The sequence below is a fragment of the Camelus dromedarius genome, chromosome 26 (assembly GCF_036321535.1).
Source record: "Camelus dromedarius isolate mCamDro1 chromosome 26, mCamDro1.pat, whole genome shotgun sequence".
In the NCBI taxonomy this organism is placed as follows: Eukaryota; Metazoa; Chordata; class Mammalia; order Artiodactyla; family Camelidae; genus Camelus; species Camelus dromedarius.
Genome location: NC_087461.1, coordinates 12,907,689 through 12,934,654, shown reverse-complemented (window position 1 = coordinate 12,934,654; position 26,966 = coordinate 12,907,689). Strand labels below are relative to the sequence as shown.

The window sequence follows — 26,966 nt, the reverse complement described above, 5'->3', positions numbered from 1 at the left end:
AACCCCCTGCTGCTTTGGTGCCTCAAATAGACAGATGTTCTCCCCCTCAAAAAAATAAGTAAGTAAGTAAACCAAGTCTAGCCCCATGTGAACTTATAATGTCACTAAAATGCCACTACAGTGGAAAAATGTTTAACTAATACTGATTTCAGGCACACACACACACAACCCAACAACAACAAAAAACCCCCAAAAACAAAAGACAAAAAAACACCTGGGGTTTGAACAAGAAGAGGATAAGGATGGAAATTCTGAATGGAACATACACAGATCTCAGTGCCTTCCCAAGCACCTATAAACTCTCTAATACTAAACAATGGTATTTCCTTGTTACAGGTATCATTCTTTTCACACATTAACTAGCATATTTTCTTGCCTTCAAATGGGACTGAGGGATATTTTCTTGAGGACTCTGGGGAGAGCATGAAGAGAAAAGATGAAGAAGAGAGATTGAGAATGAGGTGCAGGCATCAGTGACAGACTATTGAGAAAGAAAAACAGCCATGGAGATAACTGAGGTATAAATTAATGGAACTAACTGAGAAGAAGTTCTCTGGTTATAATGCATTTTCATTGTCAAGTACTGGAAAATAAAGAAGGAACCAAAAAAAAAAAAAAAAAACCCAAAACCCAAAAAACAAAAAATAACAACAACACTATATCCTTGTCTTCCCTTGGGTTCCCAATCTATAGAAAGGAGATAAGACTTCAAAAGATATTATCAGGATAACATAAAACACCTAGTCTATATCTGGCACATCTGAGATGCCAAATAAATACTAATCTTCCTTGCTATAACTCAAATAGTTCTCAGCTGGAGGGGACTGCACCCCCAGGGAACTTTAGCAATGTCGAGGGACATATTTTTGACTGGGGCACGCAGAGGGGTGGGTGATTACTGGCATCTGGTGGGCAGAAGCCCAGAATGCTGCTCAGCACCCTACAATGCACGGGTCACCCCCCCCCCCCACAGCAAAGAACCATCCAGCTCAAGTGCAATAATGCTGAATCTGCATAACTTGAAGGTGCCCTTTGTGCCAATGCCATCCATGTGAAGTACTGTACATTTTAACCCAAGATGACACAGCATGAAATTCCAATCCTACCAGGATCCACTTCAGGTTGAAGTGGGAGAGGGGGCTGGAGAGGCAAAGTGGGGGGGACAGGAGAAGCAGACCCACTATGACTTTGCAGCATCTCTGAAGCAGCCCCTGGAATCTGGCCACGTGCCTGGTTATTCTGTGATTTTCTACAGGAGGAGCCCACAGAGACCATTGGAGTAGCTCAGTGTCAGATTTCAGATGGAAGGACCTGAGGTTTCTGCAGTCCTTACTGGCACGCATATCCCTAATACTTTTCCTTAAACTTGTTTCCAATCGCCTTCTACCTCGCCTCCAACTTGACTGCCAAGTGTTTGCTAAATTGTGAAAAAGGTTTAATGAAAGTGACATTATAATGAGACGACCCTTCGAGTGCTATCTTTATAACCAAAGATGCATGCTTGCTAATCTGCCAAGAGAGGAGTTCTTTTTATTATTGTATTTGTAGTCAGAATTGTTATTGTCTGTCTATGTAAACAAAAAAGGCAGGGAAGACAGCTTCGGGGATCCCAAATCCTCAATCTGAGACAACTTTCCCATGTGTTGTTTTAAACTTTAAAACAGCAGCAGACCTTTCTGGATGAGGAGGTGGTGGCCAAAGTTTAAATATGTTTTGTTGCCAGGAGACAAAAAAAAAAGCAGAATTTTGGAGGTCACATATTTCAAATGGCCACTCCAGACTTCAAAGTCCAGACTGTTTACCTAACCAGCAAGGATTTTGAAAAAAATTCCCTTGATCACACCCCAGTTTAGAGCTGATGCCATCAATAGTTGTCTTTGATTACAAAAGGCCATGATGTGGGTACAAATATGGATAATTATGGCATGCATTAACCAGACAGTGAATCACAACAGCAAAACAAATCTCTAGTGTGTGTGTACACTCTTAAGTCTCACATGTGTTTTTGGTAAATAACAGCCAAACACATTGTTTGCTCAAGCAGTAAAAATAGGAAACAATTTCAAATGTCACAGTAAAAAAACAAAACAAAACAAAACAAAAACCCCAAACAAAAAATGAAATGAAAACAGTCACATCCACAACTGAGTTTTCTTTCCAAGATGTAAGCACTAATAAATTTAATTTTTTTTTTTTTTACTTCATGTGACAATTCCAACAGAGCGATTGCTTATGGACTGAGAATATAAACAAAAGCAAAGCAATTTTGTCCCAAAGCTATGCCATTTAACCCAAAGAGCTGTACAATTGAATTTCCTTCTTCAGATTTTATTTTCCTAAATTACCCATTATCAAACCTGCCCTGAGTTCATTTAGATGAAGATGAGGAGAGAATCTTCATTTAAATCAGAGCCACTCAAATAAAGGTCCTCTCTTTTTGTTTCATAAAAAATTTAGCAGCAAGGAGAACTCAGTTGGCTTTTTGCCCCTCTTCTCTCCTTGATAAAATAGCTGTCTTTTTTACATATTACGTGCTTTATCATTAGCTCAGAATTTACATTGGCTAAACAACTTCCTTTTTGAGACCTGTTAATTTCAAACATATCACAACCAACTACAAGAACCGAAATGGACCCTCTCCTGCACCGCCCTCTCCTTCCTCCATTATTGGGTAAAATATAATTGAAAACAGACTTGAGTATTGTTATTAATGAAGAGCCACAGTAATGTTATCTACATCCAAGCTGCCACCTTGAACAATTCTAGGAATAATGGTAGGAGGAGTGGTTTTTTGGGGAGAGGAGGCCCTTTGACTTCGTTATCCCCACCATGGATCTGTCCCATTGTAAATTTGATCCTGAAAGGTGTAGTTTGTAATTTTTTTGGTACTTGCAACCTACATTTAACATAGTAAAACTCTTTCCATATCATTAAATGTCTTTCTAGCATTAGGTTTAAAAAAAAAAAACTGTTACTTTCTGTAGTAGTTGAGTGGATTTATGGAAGTCAAGACACCATGCTTAAAGTTTCAGTGTCTCCCCTTAAGACAACTGCCATTGAGTTATTCACTGTTAGGTGTGTAGGGGAGATTAGGAAGGTTCACACTGTGTTGCTGTTGTTCACTGTTTTTGAGATATCCACTCTGGTCCCATTTTTCAATCCTCTTCTTCCAGCCCTTCTTTATTCTGCTATCTTAATGATTTTCCTCCTGAATTTTCCACTTCTCACTTGTGTTGAAGGAACAATTATTTCCTACTCCAGCCCAAAAACTCATCAGCAAGTCCCATCCATGAACAGCCAGCTTGTGTCACCTCTCTCATCTCCTTTGCAAGAGCCCTGAACTCACTGCAGGGCTGCTATCCGATCTCCATAGAGCAGCTGTAGTGGTCTTTTTTTTTTTAAAGCATGAATTCACTCCCATCACTCTGCTGCTTAATATCTCTTAAGAGCGTCTCACTGCACCTGATAAAACCCTCGTGTGCAGAACCCAGGGAGAACTGGCTCCTGGCCACATCCCTGACCTCAGCTGCCGTCCCTCTGCCCTGGCACTCTCACACGGGCCTCCCTTCTGTCTGCAGACCATGCCAAGCACGTGCCTGTGCTGGGGCTCTGCACTTGCTCTGCCATCCACCTGGAATGCTCTCCCTGTTGACACAAGCCTGGCTACCTCCCTTTCACACATTCAGGTCTCAATTCAAAATTCATCTCCTTGAAGAATACCTGACCTCCAGGACCAAGAGGGAGCCACTCTCCATCACGTTACCCTATTTGATTTTCCTTAGAGCCCAGAGCAAAATAGTTGAAGGCACCTTATCAACTGATTTTTTCCACCATGCTTGCCCTTGCATTAGAGTGAGGGGAGAATGTACAGCTTGTCGACCTTACCAATTTCAGCTTTAACATCACCTCCATTGCTGTTAGAGTCATGATCGGCCCACAGTCCAGTAAAATCAGGAAGTCCACTCGGCAAAGTGGAGAGACTACACTAGATGCACAGTCAGGAGAATTGAGTTAGTCTCAGCTCTGCTTCCATTAACTAGCTGGTTAAGTTACTTCATATGCCTAAGCCTCAAAGTCCTCCAATGTCAATAGAGATTGTTCAACTCATCACTCGAGAGAGGTTAAGTACTTGGTCCCACCACTAATCGGTCTACAATGTTATTCTACTAAACATGTTCAATGGAAAAGACTTTATGCAATACTCTCAGAACTACCAACTATTATCTCTAGGACATTCACAGTTAATTTAGGTTAAAAAAATCAGTCAGAATAACTGATACTTTCTTAGTTACCTGAACTTTCACCTAATTTTTATTTAAACCTAAAGCCGTTGACATAATGAGTCCTGGAAGGAATGACTTGATATCTAACTGCCTTTGCATTTGATTATGCAATATCTACACATAACGGAATCTGCCAAACATTTCAAGTATTAAGTAATGAAGGTTATTTTAATGATTTACTTGCATTATCATTAAAAAGAATCTCTGATTCTTTTTCTTAAAATTCCAGTTTTACTGACATATGACTGACATATAAAATTGTAAGGTATTTACAGTGTACATCTTGGTGATTTGATATACATATACATTATTTAATTGAAACATAACTGACATACAATATTATGTTAGTGTCCGGTATACTACACAGTGATCTGACATTTGCGTTCATTGTGAAATGATCACTACAATAAGTCTAGTAACTATCTGTCCCCATACAAAGTTATGACACTATTATTGGCCATATTCCTTATGCTGTATTTTATATCCTAGTGGCTTATTTATTTTAGAACTGGAGGTTTATACCTCTTAATCCCCTTCACCTATTTCCTCCCTGCCCACTCCCACCCTTCTGGCAACAACCAGCTTGTTTTCTGTATCTATGAGTCTGTGTTTGTTTTGTTTTGTTTTGTTTGTTCTGTTTTTTAGAATCCACATATAAATGAGATTCTACAGCATTTGTCTTTCTCTGCCTGACTTATTTCACTTAGTATAATACCTTCTAGATCCACCTATCATGTCACAAATGGCAAGATTTCATTTTTTGCTTTTTATGGCTGAGTAATATTTGGTTGTATGTATACCACATCTTCTTTATCCATTTGTCTATTGATGGACACTTAGGCTGCACACCAATGTTCACTGCAGCATTATTTACAGTAGCTGATATATATATATATATATATACAGACATATATTGTGATATATATATACATATATATGGTACACACACACACACACACACATTGTGAAAGGGTTCTCTCCACCAAGTATATAATTAATATATCTATTATCTCTCATATTTACCTCTTTTTTGGGGGGTGAAGTGGGGGTAGTGAGGACATTTGAATTCTACTCTCAGGAAATTTCAGTTATACAATACAGTGTTATCAACTGTAGTCACCATGTTTTACATTAGATCCTAGATTTATTCATGTCACAGCTCAAAGTTTGTACCCTTTTATCGACCTCTCCCTATTCTACCCCCCCACCCCCTGTCCACTGCCTCTGGCAACCAATACTATTCTCTGATGAACCTCTTAAGTTTTAAAAGCATGAATTTATAAATTCAATACAGTAGAAGAAAATAAAGAGATAAAGAATATAGATCTGGGGGAAGAAATGAATTGGGGATAAAGGTATTACAAAAGAGAATATATAGGATTGTTAAAAATAAGATCAGGTGCTAAAATGTAATGGTTCTTACCATAATTTCACTTTACTAATTCTCCAATGAAGCAGTAAAATGAATCCTACTTCCTAGATGTAAATTTATGTAAATCACAAAAATGTAATTGTTTACCCCCTGACTCTGACAACAAACACAAACATGTTTTAAGCAGGTATCTCCCCCACTCCACGATTTTTATAGTAAGAGGTGACTTAGGAGTACTAACTCTAAGAAAAAAAAATATTCCAACCACATTTTAAAAACACTATAGCCATGAGTCATGATTTGCTTTTTTGAGAAGAATAACTTGAGACTATTTGTTTTGTTTGTGGAACTTTGGGATATATTACAAGCAGAACCCTTCATGTTTTAAAATGTGATGAAACACACTGCTTAGCACTTGATTTGGATGAAGTTTTTTTTTTTTCTTCCTGTTTCTCATTCTTTTTTGTAATATGGCTGTGTATCCACATCAGTAGTATTTAACCCTCCAAGGCCCGGGATACACACATTTAATCTGAATCTATCCTGTATCACAGCTGAGTGAAGAAAGGATTAGGGAGGCAATTAAAAGCAAAAACAAAGTCCTTGTAAGCGCAAGCAAAAGGTAGAGCATATAGCTCGACCACAAGTGAGAACTGGAAAAGATTTCTATCTGTGACTTCCTTCAGGATGCACATTTCCCAGGTCAGTGGTTCTCAAAGTGGGGCATGAGGACCCTGAGACCATCTCAGAAGGTCTGTGAAGTCAAAATTCTTCTCCGAGTACCAGATGAAAAACTGGGGATACTGTAAAAATAAGTATTTGGGAGATGTGAAGGATTTGTTTCCTTATCCTCTGAATATCAAATGAGATCATATACTACAAATCTCCAACCTAGGGTTTGGCCCACACAAATAGGTCAGGAGCCCTGCAGTCTGTCTAACCCCAGATAAAAGAGTGACGTGTTTTACTGATCCCAGATCTATGTCTACTTCAGTGTAAGGAGTCTGTCTCTTAAGGATAAATGTCTTTGTATTTCACACTGGGCTTTTTTTTTAATTGAAGTATAGTTGATTTACAATATTATGTTAACTTCAGGTATACTGCATAATGATTCAGTTATTTTTTCCAATTATATTCTATTATAATTATATATTATTATAAAATATTGAATATAATTCCCTGTGCTATATGGTAAATCCTTGTTGCTTACCTATTTTATGTATAGTAGTTTGTATCTGTTAATCCTGTTCCCCTAATCTGTCCTCCCTGCCCCTCTCCTTTGGTAACATAAATTGGTTTTCTATGTCTGAGTTTGTTTCTGTTTTATATATAGATCTATTTGTATTACTTTTCAGATTCCACATATAAATGATGTCATGCAGTGTTTGTCTTTGTCTTACTTCACTAAATATTCTCTAGGTCCACCCATATTGCTGCAAATGGCAATATTTCATTCTTTTTTATGGATAAGTAATATTCCACAGTGTATATATATATATATATATATATATATACACCCCACATCTTAAAGCAATCATCTGTTGATGGGCACTTGGGTTGTTTCCATGTCTTGGCTATTATAAATAGTGCTGCAGTGCTGCTATGAACACTGGGGTGCATGCATCTTTTTGAATTGGAGTTTTGGTTTTTGCAAGATATATATCCCTTTTAAATTGGGGTGACAGAAGGAGCTGTTGGTTATAGGAGCCCCAGTCTTTGATGATATGTGTTGAGACCTGGTTAGCAGAACTGCCTAACTGTATGTACGGACAAACTGCATAACTTAAATCTAAGTATTCTGAAGTATAATTGTGATGGACCTGTGACTTAGGATGCACAGGGTACAGAAGTGGGTAAACCAGTCCAAAAACACCCAGGTAAACACTCCCACTTGCCTGAAACCAGAGGTTCTCAGCTTTGCCCCAAAGTGGAATCACTGGGGACCTTTAGGTGCCTGAATTCCACCCCCTGAGGTTCTGGCTTATTTGGTCTGGGATGCAGCTTGGGCATGTGGAGTTTGAAGAGCTCCCCTGGTGATTCTCATGCGCAGCCAAGATAGGAAACTACTGCTTTAGGGCCACATGAATCTCCTGTTTTCTCTACCACTTTGCTGGTTCATCATTCAGCCTTTGAACCTTGAATTCTTGTAGTCCTTGAACTTATACCATGAAATCTAGCATTTGATGTCTTTTAACACCCTGAGACTGTTGGCTGGAGGCTGCCATGACATACCCTGTCTCCAGGTGTCTTGGATCTTTTTAGGCTTTCTTTTCAGAACTGGCTGCAGAATCTCACCAGCTCCCTACCAGAAGCTCTTCTTTTTCCTGTTGCGTCTTACCTCTCTGCCTCCAACCTATGGCACTTCGGATCTGTCTTCAATTCCCATTCTGCCTTCACTTGCATCTTTGCCACAAGTTTCCTGTGCCCCAAAGTCTCCGACCAGCCCTGCCAGTCCCCACTCAGTCCTGATTTCAGAGGCCCCAGCAGGCTGAATGCTGCTGATTCAGAGAGGAAGTCGTTCAGGGAGTCTTTTAACCTTCTGCCCTCCGTAGAGTCCAGGCATGAATGTGGTCATTAAAAACACTGCTGGGGCAATTTAGTATTTCCAGATGTGCATACTTCCCCAAGATAGCCTTGAAGTCCATCTGATATTTTGGAGACTGAAGAAATGAGTCTAAAGAGAACTGGCTTGTTTTCATTATGAACATGCAATGGATATCCTTATGAAAAATACATGTTCTTTCTAGAACAGGCATGCTCTTTTGTGGTCACTTGATGGGGACTCTGAAATCCACAGGTGATTTGGAATAACATAAAAACACATTTTAAGGCCTGATCCCAAATGGAATGAACAAATCAGGAGTGTTCTAGAATATCATTTTTTCATATCATGGAAATTTGACTCATTAGTCTTCAAGGAAGGGTGGCTTAGGGAAATGCTTTTTAAAAATCAGTATTTCGTACTCACTGAGTTAATGTGAAGAACTATAAATAAAACACTGAACTGTATGCAGTGGTTAGAGGAGTAAGCTACCACAGTCCAAAGGAAGATGGGGCTATCTTAAGGTAGAACTCCCTTCAAGTGAGCTCAGCTTATTCAGCATCAGAATAGATCTGGTTTACTTGCAGTATGTAATCTAATGCAGTCAGAGGGCACACCCATCCTGATGGGAGTCCCATCTGCTCTTCTCCCTGGACGATAACACCGCAGACCTTCTGCTCTTGCCTTTTCTTGTATAAATTACTGAGAAGGAGCAGAGATGGGTCAACATCAAATTGCACTTTGGATAACCAAGGCTGAGCAAAGCCACTCTGGAAGAAGATTTTGATTTCAGAGCTCTGCTTACTTTGAGGGAAAGCTTGGCATTTACTATTTATTTCAGATTTCCACATTTAACTCAAGGTAGCATTGATGATAATCATGTTTCATTCATTCCTAAATGAACCATTCAATTCATTTTTTCTTTTCTCCACTGTTTTTTTTCTTTCCATTTCAGTGTCCTAGCTCAGATTAATGATAGTCTCTCCTATCTTCTGTTGTTAATTTATCTTGAAAATGGAAAGCAGAAAAAAAAAAAAACTAGCACAGGAGTTAAGACAGCAGGAGTCAGCATCACAGGATGGATGCTGGAACTAGGCTGGAGTCTTAGTTCTTCTGCTTAACAATCGAGTGACCTAGGACCGGTCACTTTCCTCTAGGGGTCCCGTTTCTGCAGCTAAACATGGGGACACTCTGGGTTGGCCACATAACTTGTTGGGCACAGTGTCAAATGAAAATGTAGTACCTTTTGTTCAATAGTATAAAGAATTTCAAGAAAGCACTAACAGAGTATCAACCCAAAGGTAGGACCTTTCTAAACAGACACAGATCATATGTCTGGAGGCACTAACAGACATCCTTCACGGGGCCAGTGTGAGGAATACGGGAGCTATCATATGTAAAATGCTAATAAACACAGTGTCTGGCACATAAGTTCCTGATAAACATTAACTATTTAAAGAATGTTATTCCTGTTGCTCTGTATTCTTCTCTCCAACTGGCCTACTTATTTTTCCTAGAAGATTCCTTTTTCATGACCATCTGTTCATTCAGTGAGTATTTGTGATGGTAATGACAGCCAAACTTCTGCACAGTGGGAAGGACCTCCCCTTTGGGCACCCAGGGCTGATGCCAACCTACATTTTAGGACCCAATTCAAACTTTTCTTCCTTTCATAAGATCTCTGATCTTCTCAGAGAGAGAATGTCTTTTTGTTATCCATTGCATATTCCTCTGTGGTAGCACCAATCACTCTGTATTTGCAAATAGTTATCTAATATACCTCCCTTCCCCAGAAGTCCGCAGCATGTCATGAGGAGAAACTCTGTCCACTGGCATTAGTATCACTGTGGTCTAACACCTAGCTGGTGCCTAAGAAATCCATGATGAATGAATAAATAAATGGTCTGTTCCTTGTAGGCTAGAGCATTATCCAAGATTCATTCACCTCCCTGGCCATTACATTCACTCACATGCTCAGATGTTTAAAATATTATTTTTCCTACCCTTGTATATAGTATATTGTATATTTCCCAACATCGTACCATTGCACATAAAATTCTTATCTGTTGTGTATCGGCAGACTAATGTGTCATTTTCTACATGACTTTATGATTGTGATACTGGATTTATGTTGTCTTATTTTGATGTGTTCAAAGAACTATGGAAGCATTGCGACTCCTTAAAACGTGCCTGGAGGAAACTCACTGTTATCTTCTGGAGAGAAAAATAGAAGGATGGGAAAATCTGTTCACCACTTGGAGCTTCCTAGTGGTCTGCTTCCCAGTTCAGTGTAGTTAACTGAATGTAATTACATCTTTTTATTAGGACATTCTAAGTAAGTGAATTTTCTGATATTAAAAGGCACTCCATGTGCTCAAGGAGATCATGTTTAGATGCATTCTAATGTAAATAACCCCCAATTCCATATATTCTTATATCAAAGATATGGACACCAAGTGTACCTTTTCTTGATGGCTCAGATTCATAATTATAAGCATTCATTGTTGCACTGTGATTCTATTAGTGCTCAGAAACTAGAAATGGCACAAATGTCCATTAACAGTAGTGGATACACAAATTGTCATACAGGTTCTACAACGGAATATCTTGTAAACAAACATCATAGACCAACCTTGGAAATGCAATACTTAGTGGGAAAAAGAGCGAGTCTCCAAAGCATATAAACTCAGAGTGTGATTTCATTCACTTAAAAATCGCAAAAATGGGCACGGTGACTCTATCATGCGTAGGGCTGTCTGTGTACAGGAGGGATAAAAGGACAAACAAGTGAAGACTTTTATCCATAAAAGTCAGGATAGGGATGACCTCTTGACAGTGGGGATCTTGTAGTGATTAAGAAAGATAAGGAGGTGAAGGAGTGTTCCTAAGGGCTGCTGGGAAATGGTCTATTTTGTAGCCTTTTTAAAGGGGAGGGGTTAGGTGGAAGTTATATTTAATAAATTTATGACTGCTGTGCATATAAAAACATTAAAAGTGTGTTAATCTCAATAACTTAGCCAGCTGTGGTCTTTAAAGCAAAAATAAGAAATTTAAAGAATGTATTCCTTTAACGTCATGTTTCAACAATGCAGCATCTGCTTAGGCTTAAGGCTCACAAATAGAGTCATTATTTCTTTCTTGATTCATTTTTGAAATCAGAGATTAATATAATTAACATAATATACTAGTCCATTTTCTTTAGAAGAAATAAAATCAGTAGTAGTAGCTAGAGATTTTTCACAGTCCTCAAATCACTGTTTCTAATCTGATTACTCCATCTCACCCAAGGTCATTTTGTAAAATTACAGAAACACAGGATGTTTTGTAAAACAAACAAACAAAAGTTACAAATAAACAAACGGAAAATGGATTGAGCCAGTGAACAGCAAAGAACCTTAATAATCAACAAATTCTATCCACAAAATGTCAGCCCACTGTCTGCTCATTATAAATCATGAGCTTTCATCCACGAAAGATGAGTCACATTTTTTCCCGGGTGTTATTCAGCTCATTTTAACAATTCCTGCCATTAGCTCTGCTCTCTTCAAAATCAAAGCTTAATTCTCTCTCACTATTGACAACCCTAACTCCCTAAAAAGTTTAAAAGGCGGGGGCAGAGAGACAAAAGTGCTTTGTTAATCAGACCAACACTCATATGCAGTCATGGTGCCGGTGGTTGTCACATATCTGGACAACTGAGGTGACTAAAACATGGAAAAACAACTGCCTTCTCAGCCACTAATTTGCTATCTCCCTAGCAGCTAGTGGAAGAAATTAATTAACTTCTCAAGGTACTGTGATATTCCTAAATGCATGAAGAGAGCCCAAACACATGCTAAGACAATCTCCTCAAATCTGGTTACATCATTGTATATATATTTTTTATTTTATTTTTTTAAGGACATCATGCTATAACCTAATTTATTTTATTTATTTATTTTTAAATGGAGGTACTGGGGATTGAACCCAGGACTTCATGCATGCTAGGCAAGCACCCTACCACTGAGCTATACCCTCCCTCACATCATTGTATTTAAATCACAAGTTGATCTAATGATGAATGTGATGGGAGGTGGGGGAGTGGGGGGGGATGGGAAAGGGGCTGGTTGCTGAAAGTATGTAGAGGCTCTGTATCAACTTCTCACTTCCCTGAGAAAATGTCTCAAGACCTGCCTGGATGCATCAGAACTCCTCAGCTTTCAAACAAGGGCCAGTCTTGCCTTCCCAATTCCCTCTGTTTCTAAGCGACACATTTTCCTCCTGGCTTGCTCTTTAGGAATTACTGCAGTTTGCGGTACGTCGAGTGAAGTTTACTAACAGTCTCCTTTCTGTTGCCCTGCAGTGCCGTCAACAGGAGTTCTAACCACAAATCAAGTAAATTAAGTCAGGCGATGATTCTTTTAGTCAAACCCTTAGTTTCTTGGCTATGGTGATTTTACTCGTAATAAGATGACTTTTGGGGGCACTCCAAAACTTGCTAAAAATGAAACAAGGGTTGCTGGACACATAACTGAAAATCAAGTCCACTCCATTCATAATCGACCAAAGTGTACTGCAAAGTTTTTCAGCCCATCAATAAATAAATAGCCAATAGTTATGGAGTTCTGTGTTCTTTTCTAGGACTTCATATGCCTTCATTCATTCAACCTAAAAAAATAACCCTATGGGATGCATATATCCCCATTTTACAGATGAGAAAGCAAACACATGAGAAGTTAAGCAACTTGTGCAAGGTCACAGTTAGTAAGCAGCAGGGCTGGGATTTTTTCCCCAGAAGTCTAGATTCAGACTTTTGCTCTCAAACATTATATTTGACTGTTTCTCATCAACATGTCCTTTTTTGTGCTAGGGCTTAAATTTGTAAGCTATGTTTGAAGCATATTTTTTTTTCGTATTTTGTAAGGGTAACATTCTTTGAATGTCCACTTATTCAATTAAACAAACAAAATGACATTTATTTTGTACTTACATAGCAAAGAACCAAAACCCAAAGAAAAACAACAGGAAAGTCTTGGCCTTTGCTGAAAATAAATAAGACGAACTCTCCATACTTAAGAAGCTTCCAGGATGATTGAAAAATTGAAGAGTATATGAGGTCTGGGTATAAAAAGGTCAACAGAGAGAAACAAAAAGGAAGAAATTGATTCTAACTGCTGAGTAATCAATCTGCGAGCTACTGGCAGGGTCCTGGGGGGATAGCAAAAAGAGAAGGACCAGGGGCTGATGGAAGGGGATGACACTTAGTAGAAAGTGCCCCTGGAGGAGACTGAAGGGCAGAGCTATAGGAGCAGAACCACGAATCTAACCTGCCTGCCTGCCTGACCTCATGGGGCATGTGGTCTGCCACTGGCCTTCTACACTAGCTACTCTGGCCTTTCTGTTCCTGAATTTGACCAAGCTCAGTCCTCCTTAGGGCCTTTGCACGTGCCTCTACCTGCACCACTTTACACCCAAGATCACTGAGTGGCTTTACCTTGTCTAAGTCTTAGCTCCAAGTCACCTCCTTAGAGAAGCTTTCACTTCATTACAAAACTTGTTGATTTATTTGCTTCACTTATTTGTTGTCTTTCTCCATTAAACCAGACCCTCTGAGAGACAAAGACCTTGTCTGCCTTATTCGTGGCTGATTCTTCAACATCCAGAGTGACGTCTGACTCTGGAGAACGCAGTAAGTATTTGTGGAATGAGTGAATGATTACAAGTAGGAAATGTTCAAGAAAGAATGGGTGTTCATTAGGGTCAAGTGCTAGGGGGAAATTTGATAGGATGTAGGCTGAAAGAGGTCATTAGATGCAGCAAGGAGAAGGGGCTTGGAGACCTTTGAGAGGACAGTTTTGGTAAAGTGGGCTATGGTGTAGATGGAGAACAAAAAGCACATTGCTATGAGTTGAAGAGAGCTTGGAAGGTAAGGATGTTTCCTCCCACTCTTACTGTATTGAGGAGGTGGCAGAAGTGAAGAGGAGCATTTGTCCCTGTACAAGGAGTTCACCTTTTCTTTTCTTCACACTCTTAAGAAACGTGGCCTCCCTGGTGGAGGTAACTGTACAAAAAAATAACACCTAACAATGAAATAAGTTGGGAGGGTTTGCTGGGGCCAAGGGTCCCTTTAGACTCTTCATGATGCTAGGAAGAAAATGTGCAGACTGTCTAGGAAAGAACCTTTTACTTATTATCATGGGATCCATATGCAGGTTAAGACCACCTCTATTCAATGATACAGATTTTTAATTCAGAGATAGTTTGAGGTAATATCAACAACTTTCCTTTGGTTTACCAGGTCTATTTCTCACATTTTTTTCTTTAATGGAGGTACTGGGGATTGAACCCAGAACCTCACAAATGCTAAGCATGTGCTCTACCACTGAGCTATGCCCTCCTCCTGCATTTTTCACATTTTTAAGATCAGTCAGTTACTCAGTGTTTATTGAGAACTTGGTATATGCCAGCTCTTGTTTTAGGCACTAGACCTACAGAAGCAAACCAGCATACACTAATACTGCAAGGAAACTGCTATAAAATACTCAAGAAACACATGTTTCAAATACCTACCGATCTTTTGAAAACTTACATACAATTGAAAAAATCTCAGCGGTGTGTGTTCCTGGAGCTGGTCTAGCTGATTGCTAAAATTTCAGGAATTTTGAGAGCCAACTGTCAAATACAGCCATGAGTGAACATTCAATGATAAAACTTATAACCAAGTAAAATAAATAAAAACAAAAGTAATAAACACTCAAAACTCATAATTTTCATAATTATTTTACTACATTTTGCTACTGTCTATACTCTTAAGGTTATTTATGTCTCTTCTAGCTGTAGGATGGAAATACTACCTTCTTCATATTATTAGATACAATTTGTGTTAGTGAGTAACTGTGGATCTAATGCAGGGAAGTCACAAGTGTAGCTTGACAGTGGCCACAGCAGGAGTATTTACATCAGGGAAACCGGCAAATGCTACAAATCAGAATTTGGTTTTTTTGATTGCTTCATGTTAAACATTTCCTGGCGTACCACATTTCCAATATAGAAAAAGCTTTTTATCATATAGTAATTTTTTGATAGTATTCATTGCAGAAGGTACTGTAGGGTTTATGGGTATTGATAAATGTGTTACTCTGTGGTAAAAAGTCCTTGAGAGGTAACTAGGACCAAAGGTAATAGATTGGTTTGGTTATTTTGGATGAATGTTTAGCACTCACATTTTTTCCCCCATGAATGTGGGAAGATGAACTGCGGAATTTCAATTGTCTAAATATGTTCTCCCCTCTTGGCGAGCAATTTTCTAGACTTGAACGCAGAGGACAGACAAAAAATCTCCCCCACAAACCTGATTTAACTGATGTAACAGTTCACTGAATAACATACTCCAATTTTGCAGTCTTCTTATCTAAAATGAACAACTGAACTGACATTCAAATTCACTAACAAGAGAAATATTCCTTAGGATTATTTCATGTCAGGTTGATCAATTAAATCATTCTTTCTTTCCCCAAATCCCAACTTTTAACAGTGATACATAATGCCCTTATAACAACTCCCTTTTCTAGAAAGTAATTACACTATTGGGATGACTTTTTGGTAACAATAAATATAGAGTTTCCATGTGATAAAATCCAACATATACTTATGTTCATTCATCCATTCACTCATTATTCAATATTTACTGATCATAAAATGCTAATAGCACTCTAAGGTTACCACATAATCATATGATGTTTTACACTTCAAATTAAAATATTTAATGGTTGTCCAGAAGCCTCTAGTAAATTGATTCCTTTCACCAAAAACCTACAATATTTCAATGAAAAGGAATTAACTGTATCATAAATAGATGGCCGGCAAGCCATTATTTTTGTAGTAACCATAAATAGAAACAGCTCTTTGAAATGCTTAACTAGAAGGATATGATGTTTTGCATTAGTGTGGGAACATACCACTTTCCTCAATGGAATACATTCTGAAATTCTCTTCACCAGCAACCAGCTGAAGAAGCAGTCAGACTGACAAGAAGGAGTGCTCTCTGATGGGTTATGGGAAAACATTCCCCTCCCCCACCATAGGTTGATTATTAATTTAAAGAAAGCTTTGAATTTAATCTCAATCACATTCTCATCTTTAGATCATGAGCTTGGGAGAAAAAGGAAGTGATGACAAATTCTATGTGGCTTTTAGGGTAAAAGATAGAGAGCTCCAAAAATAGAAACTGAGTTCAGGGAAGCAAAAAGGAAAATACTTTTTTTTTTTAAGTACACAAATTGGTATCACTATGAAACAGTGGTTCCCATGCAGGGGTGGTTCTGCCCTTCCTAGGAGACATTTGGCAAGGTCTGGAGACATTTTGGGTTGTCACAACTGGAGAGAGGTTGTTACTGAGGTCTAGTGGGTAGGAACCAGCGATGCTGCTAAACCTTCTATGATGCCCGGGACAGCCCCTCATGACAAAGAATTATCTAGCCCCAAATGTCAACAGTGCTAAAGTTGAGAAACTCTGCTCTAAATCTCAATAGTTGTTGTAATGATATATTAATAAAATATTGCTCAAAACAAAGGGGAAGATATGAGAGATATAAAACACCAGTCATCTAAATATATGCTTAAAAGCTTCTCTCAAATCTAAATATGAATAATTTTATTGATGGAACTTTACCATTTAATGCAGCCATAAATGAGAACAGTCACCAAGTCCTTAGTAAGTACGTGATACACACTGCACTGAGCACTTTACTTATCTTGACTCAAATTCATTAAAACCATATGATGTCCATGTTGTTATTAGTACAGAAAAAAATATCACGCATTGCATTAAGTATCCTCTAGAGGTCAGCAGTCACTTGATCTGTCTCTGTCAGTGATTGTCAGTAGTGTGACCTTGACCATGGAGACAGGAAAGTCAATGTTATAAGAGTTCTATAGAACTCAGTTGGATATCACTTGAACACCCTCCAAGAGCTGTGTAGTCCTAAGTATTGGAAAGTGCATGAAAAAGAGGTAGGTTTTATCAAAGGTATTTAGAGTCAGATGGAGAGGCATACACAAATCTTAAAAGCTACGGAAAGGCAAAAATCCAGTCCAGTGCCTACAGGAGGCAGACCAAGGAGCAGATAAAGGATTTGGGTAACACAGGTTCTGAGAACACATTCCCGCCCATCCCACACCCTTATCCCCCCAAGCACATACATTTAAGGGATATTAATAAAATGACCTTAAGAAGGCTAAGGATATCTTATTGTAATTGTTGGCAAGGATTCATTTAGAGTCTGGGCCAGTATTTCTGGTCATTATATAATCTTAGCTGGTCGAGACAGGATGATAAAAATTATCTTATTGGTGGGTAAGCCTAGAAGAATTTAGAATTAAAATGAGAACTTTTTCACTGACTAAATAAATACAATTAATATTTTTATGCAAAGGAGGCTGTGCATATTTCATATTTTATATCTTTTTAAAGTTAAAGAGAATTTGGCCCAGTGCAAAGAGATGAGTCCTTTAATTCCAGTTTAAAATATACAACTGAATAAATGGTTTAGATCTGGGATTTTGAGTGGAAAACTTGTTGTTTATATATGGAATACTTAGGATTTTAAATTTCACCATATTCATAATTTTGATTAAATTTAAAAAAAATTTGAAGTACAGTTAATTTACAGTGTTTCAAGTGTACAGCAAATGATTCAGTTATACATATATATATATATTCTTTTTCAGATTCTTTTCCATTGTAAGTTATTACAAGAGATTGAATATAGTTCCCTGTGCTAAAGACTAAGTAGGTCCTTGTTTATCTATTTTATATACAGTAGAGTGTATATATGTTAATCCCAAGTTCCCAATTTACATAATTTTGATTGATTTCATATGATTTTCTTGGAAAGTTTGTGGTGGACAACTTACATGATTAAGAAAGACAAGGGTATTAAATATATAAATATATTTTAAAAGGCACTGGGACTGACAGAGTTCAAGGTAAAAACTGAAGTGTGGAAGGGCTCTACTGTGGGGGAAGTAAACACAGGTCTTTCCAGTAGTGAAGTAAACCAAATTGTTCCATCCCCAAGAGTTAAAGCCTTACTAACTTGGGTGACTGTGGGGTTCCTGCCTGATGGTTCCCTGATTACACACCTAGAGGGAAGTATGACTGCCACACACTCCTATCCAACCAGGCAGAACCCCTGCTCGCCCTACCATTCAGAGATGGTGAGCCTCCTGGGAGAATGAAACTTAAATATTACAGGAATGCCTCTGAGATACTGCAGATTACTTCCAGACCACTGCAATAAAGTAAGTCCCAAACATTTTTTTTGTTTCTCAGGACATAGAAAAGTTATGTGTATCCTATACTGTAGTCTGTCAACTGTGCAACAGCATTATGTCTAAAAAAAAAAAAAGGCATGAAATGAAAAAAAAAAAAAACCCAAACAAAAAACCAGTTACAATAGTAATATCAAAGATCACTGATCACAGATCACCCTAACAAATATAATAATAATAGTAATAGTAATAGTAATAGTAATAGTAATAATAATAATAATAAAGTTTGAAGTACTGCAAGAATCACCAAAATGTCACACCAGGACACAAAGAGAGCAAATGTTGTTGGGAAAATGGCACTGAGAGACTTGACCCCAGGTTATCACAAATCTTCAACTTATAAAAAATGTATTATCCATGAAGTCCAATAAACTGAAGTCCAATAAAACAAGGTATGCCTGTACAGAGGACCCCATGCCACCTGCCTATAGGAACCAATGTAGGCAATCACACAAAATACAAATGAATGTATAAGAAAACCAGATGTTTGAAAGATAAAGAGAAAAAAACAGTCTAAAAGAGAAGATCCAAAGTAAATGAACAGAAAAACTGACCCTCGAGGAAACAGAAATAAAGCAAAAAAATAAGCAAATTTAAACCAAGCAAAAAATCCAAATTAGTATCTGCAGAGCCAAGAGATTACTACATTAATAAGACAAGAACAAGAAGCTATGAAAAAGTACCAATGAAGCAATAAGAGTGTCCTTGGAAATTAAATTATGCAGGCTAGCATACAAAAATTTAGTGGCCAGGAAAATTAATGAAATGGATGTATTTAAAGATCAGAGTGGAAGCATGTAAAACCATAATAAAAAATGATAGAAAATATGAAAGAGGTTAAGAAATACGGATAACTCCTGATGTTTCAACATTTATCTTACAAGAGAATCAGGAAAATGTAAGAAACATAGATGCATTTAGATTGAAATTTCTACCCAATGCTAAACAGGATGCCTGAGAAAAAGGCTCATGTCTAGACTTGTCCTGATGAAAGTGTGCAAATCAAGGATAAAGAGAAAATACGAAAAGCTCCTGAGGACAAAAAAAAAAAAAAACAAAAAACAAAGAATCAAACAAATTATCTACAAAAAAAGAATCAGGTTGATAACAGGTTTCTTATCAGCAACCTTTGCATGACTGAAGAAAGATAATGAAAAAAATTCTGCAGGAAAAATATATTTTGAAATTAGAATTCCATACCAAGGTAAATTATCAAGTGTAAGATCAAAAAGAAGAAAATTTTGAAAGTACACATACATACACTCTATATATTTAATTAATATATATAGTTTATATATATTTATGTATAAATATAAACACATTTAATTATTAAAGATTTCCCAGTAAAATAAAAAAGAATACAAGAACAGGGATTTAATGGGATCTCAACCACATTATCAGCTGAATGGGACAAAGAGGAAGTAGAGGAAACTCAAAAGAAAATAAAAGAGAATCTGGCTGGAAGATAGACAGCTTTTAATGACATTAGATTACATTTCCTTCTCCATGGATCCCATATGTAAATGGTATTTTCGTAATCATGATATTGTAAATGTTGTATATTAGTTTTCAGTGTAAAAAATCATATGATAGAATGAAGCTAAAAGCTTAATTCCAGTTTCAAAACAGAATATACCTGATATTATAAACTGATAAGAATAAAATTACTAACAAAGACTAGGAGTTATGAGATGTAGGAGGAAGTATGTTTCAAATTCCTCACCTTTCAAAGTGTCTGAAGTTAGTAAATTACTAAATGAGGGATAAACTATAATATTTAATTGCATATTGGTCATTACCATATGAATTAAAATTTATAAGCACTCTTAACAGTGGTTTTCCCTAAGGAGTGAAATCGAGGGAGTGATTGTGGGCTGAAGGGAGACATTTACTTTTCATTTCATATGCTTTGTTCTATTTGGATGTTTTTCCCCCCTTTGTGTGCATTGTGGCCAAAATTAAAAAACAGACAAGAAAAAAATATACAGAGCAAGAACAGAAAAAGTTGAGAGACAAAAACTTTCAGAAAGGGATTCCTGAATAAACAACTGACATAGTTTATATATCTAACTTAAAAAGTTGAAAAAATTTTTTTCTATTGTATGTTTTTCTTGGCTTACAAACAGAGTAAACCTAATCATTACCATCAAAGTTGATCTTCATCTTAGAGAGAATAAAAAATGTCATTTAGGAACTACAAAATCCAACCACAATTGGAAAATTCTAGAATTTCCAAGACTGAGCTTTAAAACACATTTCTGAAACTGCAACAGAAAAAAAAAAAAGAAAGAAAAAGCGGTACTACTCAAAGTTCAGAGTAAATTACTTGAAATTAAAACAAACGTTAGAAACTTATCAGAGTATCCTTCAAACAGGCTTGGAATTAGTCACACTGCCATCAACTTGGAATGTTATCAGAATCACACTACAAATTCTAGCCTCCTGGAACAAGCGTGTTTTTTTTTTGTGTGTGTGTGTGCTTCCCCAGACCCTGCCACCATCCCCAAAAGAATGTAAGCTCCTTGAGAGACAAGACGTTGTCACCGATTCCCCAGAACCCATGGCAGGGACTCAATACTTATTAGTTAGATGGACAAAATAAATATTCTTATAACATTTCCTTATATAACAATTGGTCTCAGAGATACTTTCTGTTTTATGTATTTCAAACTGGCAAAATTGCATGTTCATTCTAGATTACTTTTCTATCTCAATTCTAATAGTCTAATCAATAAGTCACCTAGTACAGGCATGTTTAAAAACGGATGCCTGTCTCATTCTCAGTGGGCTGTTTATCAGGACATCCATTCTGAAACAAATAGAAATTCCTGGGTCAAATATAATCAGTGGCCTTCTAAGGGTCTACATGTTCAAGGCTTGGGATGGGTGATGACATCCCCATGTGGCTCTGACACAGAGGCTCTTTCTTCCCATTCTAGGGCAACTCTTCCTTGCTCGTCAAGTTCCTTTTTCAATATTAAAAACTCTTGGCAGCCTGGTATTAATGTAACTGCTAGAGATGTTTTGAATCTACCTTGCTCTCTATTTCTGAAGATGCTTCTACTTTTCCCTCTTTTTAGAAAAACCAGGACTGTCTCTCATTTATCCCTTTTACACATACAAAGCATAAGACAGTCTGCTTAGTCCAGCAAGTTATCATTCAAAACTGTAAAATTTGAGGACCATAGCAGACAAGTTTTACTTGACTTCAGTCATGAAAAGTGCTAGTTTTAGTGAAAAAAGTGGCAACGATGAAGGGAGAGAGATACAGTTGTATTGCTCACAGGGCATAAACTTAAAAAAAAAAAAAAAAAAAAGGAAGAAGAAAGAAAGGCAATTCTGTGATGCTTCCAAACCAAAATGAGAATCAGACTAAGTTCATGTTTAAATATTCCTCTTGTTTTAAAATGACATTTTTGAAAGCACTTCATTTTGTGGCTGACATCAGCAAAAACACATCAGTGAGCTGGTGACATTTCACACAAAAGGGACAACTTGTTCACCCCAAAAAGTTGTCAAGTCATACCCTTGACTCATTTTGCCAGGAGCCAAAAGCGTCAAGCATACCGCATGCCTTCCGTAGCTTTGCTGGATCCTACACTTGGCACACGGAGGGTAGTTTTTGGCAGGCTGATGTATTTCTAACTCACTCTTCATTATGACCCCAACAGCCAGATCCCATGAACTGTCGAAAGTGACCTTGTGGCAAAACTGTTCGGTCACCCAAGGAATCCCTGTGACTGCTTTTACAAAAGAACAATTTAAACATACAGTTCCCATTTTATAATGATCTTCCAAGAAAGGTGAAAATCTCAAATTTTTGTGTATCATGTAAATTCATCACATTTCTTTTATTAGAACTGATTTGGATTTTTTTTCTCTTTTATGATTTTATAAAGGGGAAAACTCTCGGTTGCCACTTCTACATTTCCCATTCTTTATAGTCAGTGACCTTACATCTTTTTAAGTCCAACAAATTATGTGACCCCCTCTTCCCACCCCTATTGCTGCCTTTTAATTCGTGTAAACGTGTACTCATTGGCCATGTCTGCTGTGAGCCGTCACTGTGCTGAGAACCAGGTATTCTATTCAGTGGTGAACAAAATAGATAAAATATCATCTAAATCTTCAATTTAGTAGAGAAGAAGGATTATCAAAAGCAAACAATTGGTACATCACTGCAAATTATGACAAGCGCCATGAAGTAAAAGCCCAGTGTCCGTTTACTGAATTTTGACGCATTCCTCCAGTTTTTCAAACACTTTTTTTTTTAACCTGGCTCAGTTTCTTCTCTCCACTATGTTCTCAGCCATCATCCAGGAGGTCATGTGCAAAACTCTGTCCTTACCCTTAGGTCCCTGGCTCTCCTCCGTTAAAAAGACTCACTTTCTCACCTGGAACCCACTTGCATAACTCTTACCTCTTCCTTTTCTTTTAAACACAGAAGTCGAGTTGATTTACAATATATTAGCCTCAGGTGTACAGCATAGTGATTCAGTATTTTTATAGATTTTACTGCATTAAAAGTTATCACAGGATAATGGCTCTATTTCCCTGTGTAACACAATATATCCTTGTTGCTTATCTACTTTACACATAGTAGTTTGCACCTCTTAATCCTGTACCCCAATCTTGCCCCCACCCTCTCTTCCCTCCACTGGTAACCACAAGTTTGTTTCGTGTATCGGTGAATCTTTCTGTTTAGCTAAGTACATGCATTTGTTTTATTCTTTAGACTCCACACACCAGTGCAATGATACAGTCCTTGTCTATCACTCTCTGACTAATTTCACAAAGCATAGTATTCTCTAGGTCCATCCACAGAGCTGCAAAGGAATTTGCAGAATTTCATTCTTTTTTGAAGATTGAGTAAATACTTCTTCTTGATCTTACCCCAAATTGTTTTAACTAAGGGACCTCAAAGCCTGAAACTTTGTCTGATGATGACCATTTTTATTTTTACCTTGTCTGCTCTTCTCTTACCATAAACTTACCCTTAGTTTCCCCATGACATTGAGTCCTTTAATATCTCTGCAGTCTTTGGTCTACTAGCCTCCTCCTGGGATCACTTGTTTCTCCCCCCGACTTTCCAAGGTCCAACATCTCAGTAATACAGTCTTTAGTCACCCAGAAGCCCTTACTCCTTAACTATCTTTCAGCTTCTACCTATTAGTGTTAAAGAAAGTTTCAGTCATTTTCTCCAGGGTCACTATGAATTGCTGGATATTTTCAAACGTATCACCTCATCCAGTTTTGCCATGATGCTCCATAATGCATGCAATTACTTCATAACAGATGTTTGTTTCACATTTTTCTTCCCATCTCACCCTCCTCTCCTTGTTATCCAAGGACCTCACCTCTACTCCAAATAAGACACATCAATTAAAATGTCAACTCAAAATTCATGGTATTAGCAAGAGAAAGAAAAATACCATTTGATAGCACTCATATTTGGAATCCAAAAAAGAAAATAAAAAAGAAGACACTAATGAACTCATCTACAAAACAGATTCACAGACACAGTAAACAAACTTACGGTTACTGGAGGGAAAGGGGGTGGGAAGGGATAAATTGGAAGTTTGAGATTTGCAAATATTAAATACTATATATAAAATAGATTGCAATAACAAATTTCTTCTGTATAACACAGGGAACTAAATTCAGTATCTTGTGGTAACCTATAATGAAAAAGAATATGAAAATGAATGTAAGTACGTATATATGCATGACTGAAACATATTGTCTACCAGAAATTGACACATTGGAACTGACTATACTTCAATTTAAAAAAAAATTCATGGCATTAACCACACACACACACAAACTTCACACACTCATCTGTGTGTTCAGCTGCCCTTTGAACTCTTACTTCTTTCAAAGGTTAACCCTAGGCCACTGTATTTGGTCTTAACTTCTCCTATTTGCTTCAGAAATTTATTCTCTGTCTACAAATATGCCCACATCTTCCTTCAATTTACTTCCTCCTTCTGGAAAATGTAGCCTACATTTGGCTTATGTCCACCCTTCATCCTCCACACCTTCTTTGTAACTCATTGCATTTGTGCTGGACTGTCACCAAGCCCTTGAAATTCCTCTTCTAAGATCACCAATGATCACAAAGGCCCTTTCACAAAAGCCATTTCTGTCCCCGTGGGTGCCCCTTCTCTTTCTCCTGAAAACTCTCCATCCCTAGTTACCATGGTGTCAAGCAGGATGCTGTTTTTTGTCCTATCCCCTTAATAGCTCCAGCCTCTTTACATGTGAGAGTTCCTCAGGATTCCCCCATCAACCCTCTTCTCTCCCTGACTCTTATCAGGGGTTGTGAATGGCAAATAAGAGCATATTCTGGCTTCACGTGTTGGGGTTGTTAGTTTTTACTGATGTCAACGCCAACAAATTAGGAGATTTTACATAAAATCTGGAGTTTCAGTTTGATCTTGATGAACCATAATTCATACCAATTATGAAATAAGGATCAAAGAAAGAAGAATGTCAAGTAGATGTGAGGACTGTTGAACAGCTAAGTAATAATGAAAGACTGGCTTCCTCCATCATGTGGGAACCGAAAGATGTTCACTGTAGATTTTGAGGATTTATGCTGATTCCCACTGATATTATAAGTTCATTCTATCAGTGTTCTGTTCTCATCTTTGTCAGACATTTTCACATCTTCACTTCAATAGTCACAGTTATTTGCGTTATCTTATTCTCCAATCTTATTTCAAGAAGGATTTGGTTCAGAGTCCTTTAGTTTACTTTTCCTCTGAATATCAAGTTTACTTAATAACATCTGCACTATGAAACAAGTCAGATAATAAAACAATAGATCATATAAGCTTTAAATTCAAAATTCTTTTCCAATCACATAGTCTATATAGTCCATGAAGTAGATGATATATAATCCAAAGGTTTTCCTTAGTCTTAGTTTTAGAGACAATAAAGTTGCCATGGGGAAGAATATAAGAAAAGAAAGTAGATAAAGGTGGAAAGTAGAAAAATCTGCACAAGAAAAGTCATTTTAGTTCATTCTCCAATTTACTCCCTTGTATAAGCTTCAGAAATAAACGTTTGGCAGTAATTAATCCTAAACATCTATTTCCTGATGTTGACGCTTCAATTTCCATTACATCTTATTCCAAGAATAACATATATATTTTGCTGCAGGGGAAATAAAAAGTGAGAGTGAAAAGTACAACATGACCTACAAGGAAGAGAACTACCCCTGTTTGCATTAAGGAAGAGCAGAGAGATATTTTTTCCTTTGTACTTTTTCAACTACATTGAAACGTTACCTAACATACCGTAATTTCAAAACTCCTAATAGCATTGGGCTTACATCTTGAAAGATTTACTCATGTTTTGAAAACAAAAATCCATGCAGAACAAATGGAGAATGAATTTTTCCATCCAACCAAAGCATAAATCAAGGTCTCGTTAGCCGCATTTGATTTCTTCCTCTGGTGCCTTGTTAGCCCACTAAGCCTGGTTGCCAGGCAACCATGGCAGCTTGGCTGAATATAGATATTAACAGGTTTAGGTCACACTGAAAAAAAAAAATGGAGTGAAAACGAGCACAGGCTTATCCTTCACCTGGAAATCTGGGGAAACAAGCAATCTTCAACTCAGGACTTGAAACACACACATGTATTAGCTTTTGTGACATCCACTTTCTGGATGGTGAGCGGAGTTCATGTCCTCATTGGAGGGAATACACTTGCCTATTGTCTATTCAGAAATATGCTTTCCACAGTCACCGTGACTTGCAGTTCCGCGTTTAAAAACACTGGTGGTTTTTCTCCAAAGAGAATACATTTCAAATTCATTTTAATAAAATAAGAATGCACTTAGAGTGTTTTAAAGAGTTAAGACTCTCTCACAGAGATCATTTGGCTTTTCACCATTCGAGGTGAATAGGACAGATGCCACTCCCCAACTGACTGGACTAAAAAACTGTCTTCAGTTCACTTCCCTTAACTGGAGATGAGTAACTGGTGCCCCAAATGGTTAAGGGCAAAGTTGGGATGCAGACCCAAGTGGACAGCCTGTCTCAAGAGGCAATACTCTGACAGAGTATTTTTCTAAGATTATTGAGAAAGTAGCAGAAAATGAAGACACTCATGTGAACTGTCAACAGCTTCTAAAGCTGACAGAGACAAGCAAGTGTGTCATGAGACACATGGCACTGAGATGGGTGACTTCTTTATTTTTTTCTTCCTTCTCTCAAACATTTCTCACACCCCTGCTTTTTCCATCTGTCCCACCCTGCACAGCCATTAGGAGAAAACAAAAACAAAAATAAACTCTCCCTATTCCTTTATCTCTGGAGGTGACATGCGTGGCCACCAAGGTGGTAACTCGACTTCCACCACTGTGAGTTCTGCCTTGGCTCTCAGGACCCCAGGGAGACCCCAGAAAGTGTCAGAGTTGAAAGGACACCTGTTTACAGGTATGGACCTAT

The 26,966-nt window shown here is 37.6% G+C and overlaps 1 protein-coding gene across 8 annotated transcripts in view; it reads right to left on the bottom strand.

The window, feature by feature from the left end:
* Positions 1-26,966, bottom strand: part of CACNB2 (calcium voltage-gated channel auxiliary subunit beta 2) — a 347,650-nt gene that overhangs the window by 167,626 nt on the left and 153,058 nt on the right. The window lies entirely within an intron of this gene.